The sequence below is a fragment of the Hyla sarda genome, chromosome 6, assembly GCF_029499605.1.
Source record: "Hyla sarda isolate aHylSar1 chromosome 6, aHylSar1.hap1, whole genome shotgun sequence".
In the NCBI taxonomy this organism is placed as follows: Eukaryota; Metazoa; Chordata; class Amphibia; order Anura; family Hylidae; genus Hyla; species Hyla sarda.
The window spans coordinates 20,206,398-20,212,397 of NC_079194.1; the positions used below are offsets into that span (position 1 = coordinate 20,206,398).

The 6,000-nt window shown below is 48.4% G+C and overlaps 1 long non-coding RNA gene across 2 annotated transcripts in view; it reads left to right on the forward strand.

Moving 5' to 3' along the window:
- Positions 1-4,421, forward strand: part of LOC130275378 (uncharacterized) — a 47,962-nt gene extending 43,541 nt beyond the window's left edge. For both annotated transcript variants that reach the window (XR_008844756.1, XR_008844755.1), the window contains exons 2-3: positions 4,111-4,181; positions 4,256-4,421. This is a non-coding gene — a long non-coding RNA (uncharacterized LOC130275378). The remainder of the gene's footprint in view (positions 1-4,110; positions 4,182-4,255) is intronic.
- The last annotated feature ends 1,579 nt before the right edge of the window (positions 4,422-6,000 follow it).

Here is a 6,000-nt window from a genome sequence, read left to right on the forward strand (position 1 = left end):
GTAGGTCCATACGGTTAAAATGATACCCTACTTATATAGGTTTGATTTTGTCGCACTTCTGGAAAAAATCATAACTACATGCAGGAAAATTTATACGTTTAAAAATGTCATCTTCTGACCCCTATAACTTTTTTATTTTTCCATGTATGGGGTGGTATGAGGACTCATTTTTTGCGCCGTGATCTGAAGTTTTTATCGGTATGATTTTTGTTTTGATCGGACTTTTTGATCACTTTTTATTCATTTTTTAATGATATAAAAAGTGACCAAAATACGCTTTTTTGGACTTTGGAATTTTTTTGCGCGTACGCCATTGACCGTACGGCTTAATTAATGATATATTTTTATAGCTCGGACATTTACGCACGCAGCGATACCACATATGTTTATTTTTTATTTTTTTTACACTGTTTTATTTTTTTTATGGGAAAAGGGGGGTGATTCAAACTTTTATTAGGGAAGGGGTTAAATGACCTTTATTAACACTTTTTTTTTACATTTTTTTTGCAGTGTTATAGGTCCCATAGGGACCTATAACACTGCACACACTGATCTCTAATGCTGATCACTGGCGTGCATTAACACGCCTGTGATCAGCATTATCGGCGCTTGACTGCTCCTGCCTGGATCTCAGGCACAGAGCAGTCATTCGTCGATCGGACACCGGGGAGGCAGGTAAGAGCCCTCCCGGTGTCCGATCAGCTGTTCGGGACGCCGCGATTTCACCGCGGCGGTCCCGAACAGCCCGACTGAGCAGCCGGGTCACTTTCACTTTCACTTTAGAAGCGGCGGTCAGCTTTGACCGCCGCTTCTAAAGGGTTAATACCGCACATCGCCACGATCGGCGATGTGTGGTATTAGCCGCGGGTCCCGGCCGTTGATTAGCGCCGGGACCCACGCGATATGATGCGGGATCGCGGCGCGATCCCGCTTCATATCGCGGGAGCCGGCGCAGGACGTAAATATACGTCCTGCGTCGTTAAGGGGTTAAAAAATGAAAGTAGTGATCTGATTGGTTGCTATGGGCAACTCAGCAACTTTGCCTCTGTACAGGTTTTGATATATCTCCCCCAATGACTTTAAAGGGGTGCTCCACTGAAAAACTTTTATTTTATTTATTTATTTATTTTTTTTAAATCAACTGGTGCCAGAAAGTTAAACAGATTTGTAAATTACTTCTATTAAAAAAAATCTTAAGCCTTCCAGTACTTATTACCGTATTTTTCGTCCTATAGGACGCACCGGCGTATAAGACGCACCCAATTTTTAGGGGCAAAATCTAAAAAAATAAAGATTTTGAACCCAATAGTGGTCTTCAACCTGCGGACCTCCAGATGTGGCAAAACTACAACTCCCAGCATGCCCGGACAGCCGTTGGCTGTCCGGGCATGCTGGGAGTTGTAGTTTTGCCACATCTGGAGGTCCGCAGATTGAAGACCACTGGTATAGGAGGTAATACTCACGTGTACCCGCCGCTCCGGACCCGTCACCGCTGCCCTGGATGTCGCTCCGTCGCTGTCGCCGTGTCCCCGTCGCTCCGGAACGTCTCTGCTGCCGGCCGGGTATCCTCGCTCTCCGTCGCCGCCATCACGTCGTTACGCACGCCGACGCACGTACGCGACGACGAGGAACGAGAGCGCCGGCCATACAGGGGATCCCTGAATGGAGAAGACACCGAGGAGGCAGGTAAGGTCCCTTCCGGTGTCCTGTAAGCACTAACCCTGCTATTCAGTCGGGCTGTTCGGGACCGCCGCGGTGAGATCGCGGCAGTCCCGAACAGCCCGACTAAACAGCCGGGTTAGTGTCACTTTCCCTTCAGACGCGGCGGTCAGCTTTGATCGCCACGTCTGAAGGGTTAATACAGGGCATCACCACGATCGGTGATGTCCTGTATTAGCCGCGGGTCCCGGCCGTTGATGGCCGCAGGGACCGCCGCGATAGGGGTGTATTCGCCGTATAAGACGCACTGACTTTTTCCCCCCAGTTTTGGGGAAGAAAAAGTGCGTCTTATACGGCGAAAAATACGGCAGTTGCTGTTATGATCCACAGGAAGTTCTTTTCTATTTGAAATTCCTTTCTGCCTGACCACAGTGCTCTCTGCTGACACCTCTGTCCATTTTATGAACTGTCCAGAGTAGGAGCAAATCCCCATATAAAACCTCTCCTGCTCTGGACAGTTCCTAAAATGGACAGAGGTGTCAGCAGAGAGCACTGTGGTGTGGCAGAAAGGAAATACAAAAAGAAAAGAACTTTCTGTGGATCAAACCAGCAGCTGATAAGTACTGGAAGGATTAGGATTTTTTAATAGAAGTAATTTACAAATCTGTTTAACTTTCTGGCACCAGTTGATTAAAAAAAATTTTTTTTCCAGTGGAGTACCCCTTTAACCGAAGCCTTCTAACATTTTAGAAGATAAAGCAGAATGTAAACATAATACAATCTTGTCCTCCCACCACTCTCCATTTCTTATACTAGGTTAGGCTGCATTCACACCTCGTTTTCACTGTATGGGTGCCGGATCTGTCGGGGGGAGGGGAAAACCAGGCACTCCCGCACCCCAGCCGGACCAGCGCTGAAATCGATTTACTTTAATGAGCCGGTCAGAGTCAAACGGTGACTCCAGTCGGCTCATTTTTGACCCGTATCCGGTTTTGTGACCAGACCTAAAACTGTAGTATACTGCAGTTTTAGGTCCGGACACAAAACCGGATACGGATCAAAAATGAGCCGACTGGAGTCACCGTTTGACTGTCACGCCCCCACCCTTAGGTTTGCATTGAGGGGGCGGAACGTGATATCACAGGGGGTGGGGCCATGATGTCACACTGCTCCCTCCCCGTGATCGCCAGTAATCAGACCCAGAGCGAACACGCTCCGGGGACTGATTGTAACGGGGTGCTGCGTGCAAGATCCCCAGCGGCGGGCCCCCCGCGATCAGGCATCTTATCCACTATCCTTTGGCTAGGGGATAAGATGTCTTAGCGCCGGAGTACCCCTTTAAAGTTACTCTTGCTTCCTACTACAGATGCAACCAACAGACCTGGGCACAAACAGCACCCAAGTTCATACTAACCCAACATAATAAGGGTTTACCTTCCAAATACTTCTATGCATCATCTCTCGCTATGCCAACTCCACTTGACCCTCGCTTACATGAGGCAACCCGCCAGGTACAATTTAGACACCTATCTTCCTACATGCAACAAGTAACCAGGACCTACTGTACTTAAAGGGGTACTCTGCTGCTCAGCGTTTGGAACAAACTGCTCTGAACGCTGGAGCTGACGCCGGGAGCTTGTGAAGTCATGGCCCTGCCCCCTGAATGCAAGTCTATGGGAGGGGGCGTGACGACTGTCACGCCCCCTCCCATAGACTTGCATTCAGGGGACGGGATGTGACATCATGAGGGGGCGGGGCTATGATGTCATAAGCTCCCACCACCGGCTCCAGCGTTCGGAACAGTTTCTAATTATATTAGTGCAGGCCAGGCACTCTCCACAGGGATAGCACCAGGGGTCAATTCCTGGGGGGGAAAAAGTGTGGGAACTCACCCAAGATTTCCACTCAAGGGCTGTTCCTGCAGGAATGGGAACAGTGTTCCTGCTGTGGAAAAAGTTCAGGAATTCAGTTCCCATGCGTTCCTGCAGGGCTTGAGCCCTGGATAGCATTGGTGCTGCTTCTGTAAAAGGATGAGGAATTTTTGGCACATAATGACTTTTAACAAGCACGTCTCTCAAATTGCGACTCCGTCGCGCAGTCTTAGGAATTCTATCTAAAATGTTTGTTGCTAGGACTGGATCCATTTTAAGGATTCCTATATGTTTCTGAAGCGCCTCCTGCATAATTTTCCATTCACAATTATATGTCGAGATAAATCTCGTTTCCTCACCACCTAATGCCTCATGTTTACGTTTTTTAGAGGTTAGTAGTTCTTCCCTAGGAGTGTGCTTGGCTCTTGTATACGCTCTCTTGATACATCTTTAACCAAAGTGGAGCAAGTGCGTTTCAAATGTAAATAAATACTGACCGATAGGTACTGTATTGATAGTTGATGGCATATGGGAGGAGCTTGCATGCAATAGTGAATTTGTTGCGGTCTCTTTTCTATAGATGTCAGTTGCAAGATGTCCATCCGGTTGTCGCTGTATTGAGATGTCCAAGAAATTTGCCATGGTGGAGCTGTAGGTATATGTAAATTTTTGGTTGATAATGTTGTTATTAAGATCACTCATGAATTTCTGAAATAATTCTACAGGACCCTGCCACAAAAATAGCACATCGTCGATGTAGCGGAGCCAGCACTGCACATGGTGGCCTTCCCGCATTCCGCCGCACTGAAATACCTCCCTCTCCCAGTATCTTAGGAAAAGGTTGGCGTACAATGGAGCACAGGCCGTGCCCATGGCAGTGCCATGTTTTTGTAGATAGTAGCCATTTTTGAAAATAAAAAAATTATGTGTCAGCACAAGTTCAGCTGCATTATTAACATACCGTATGTTTCGCCCTATAGGACGCACCGGCATATAAAACGCACCAAATTTTGAAGGTGCAAAATCTAGAAGAAAAAAAAGATTCTGAACCCAACAGTGATCTTCAACCTGAACACCTCCAGATGTTGCAAAACTACAACTCCCAGCATGCCCGGACAGCCGTTGGCTGTCCGGGCATGCTGGGAGTTGTAGTTTTGCAACATCTGGAGGTCCGCAGGTTGAAGACCACTGGTATGGGAGGTAATACTCACGTGTCCCCGCCGCACCGGACCCGACACCGCTCGTCACCGCTGCCCTGGATGTGGCTCCATCGCTGTTGCCGCGTCCCCGGAGTGTCCCCGACGCTCCGGACCTCTTCTTCCCCGGGATCCACGCACTCCATCGCCATCATCACGTCGCCGTAATCACGCCGCTACGCACACCGCTCCTATTGGATGACGGGACGGTGTGCGCGACGACGTGATGACGTCGAAGGAGAGCGCCGGCCATGCAGGGGATCCCGGCACGGAGCAGACACCAAGGAGGCAGGTAAGGTCCCTCCCGGTGTCCTGTAAGCTGTTCGGGACGCCGCGATTTCACCGTGGCGGTCCCGAACAGCCGGGTTAGTGTCACTTTCCCTTCAGACGCGACGGTCAGCTTTGATCGCTGCGTCTGAAGAGTTAATACAGGGCATCAGCGCAATCGGTGATGTCCTGTATTAGCCGCGGGTCCCCGACGTTGATGGCCGCAGGGACCGCTGCGATAGGTGTGTATTTGCCGTATAAGACGCACCGACTTTTCCCCCCCAGTTTTGGAGAAGAAAAAGTGCATCTTATACGGCGACAAATACGGTACTCATGTCCCTGGAAGTATTGCTAGACTCTATGTAGAATCTCACTGCTCGTAGTCCATCTGAATGATTCTACATCTGCCATTACAATTAACATATGACGTTTTACAAAAATCCTGTCAATCCTCCCGAGCATGTCCGTAGTGTCCCTAACATTTGATCGTAGATTTTCGACCATTGGTTTTAAGTATAAATCAATAAATGTAAATGTCAAATCACAGATTCCTTCAATACCTGATACAATTGGACGGCCGTGAGGATCGAGGGGATTTTTGTGGACCCAGGGCAGGAGATATAGGGTAGGTATCTGAGGATATGTGGGTATCAAAGCTCCCATTAGTTTTTTTGAAATGATCCCTTTTTCCACCACCTCTTCTAGGATCTCTCTTAATTGCTGGCTGAACACCCCCACCGGATTATGGGTACGTTTTGTATATGTTGTTTTGTCTTTTAATTGGGGAAATGCCTCCCTCTCATACATAGCAACTGGCCACACCACAACGTCCCCCCCCTCGTCTGCTGGTTCATAAACTACGTCACTGAGATTTTGTTACTCCTGCAACGCTTTGCGTTGTACATGAGTAAGATTATCGTGTTTCCGTCTTGTGGAGATTTTCTTGAATTCCTCAGTGACCATTTTAGTGAAAATGTCCACCGCTGGACGCAGAGTCAAGGGGGGGA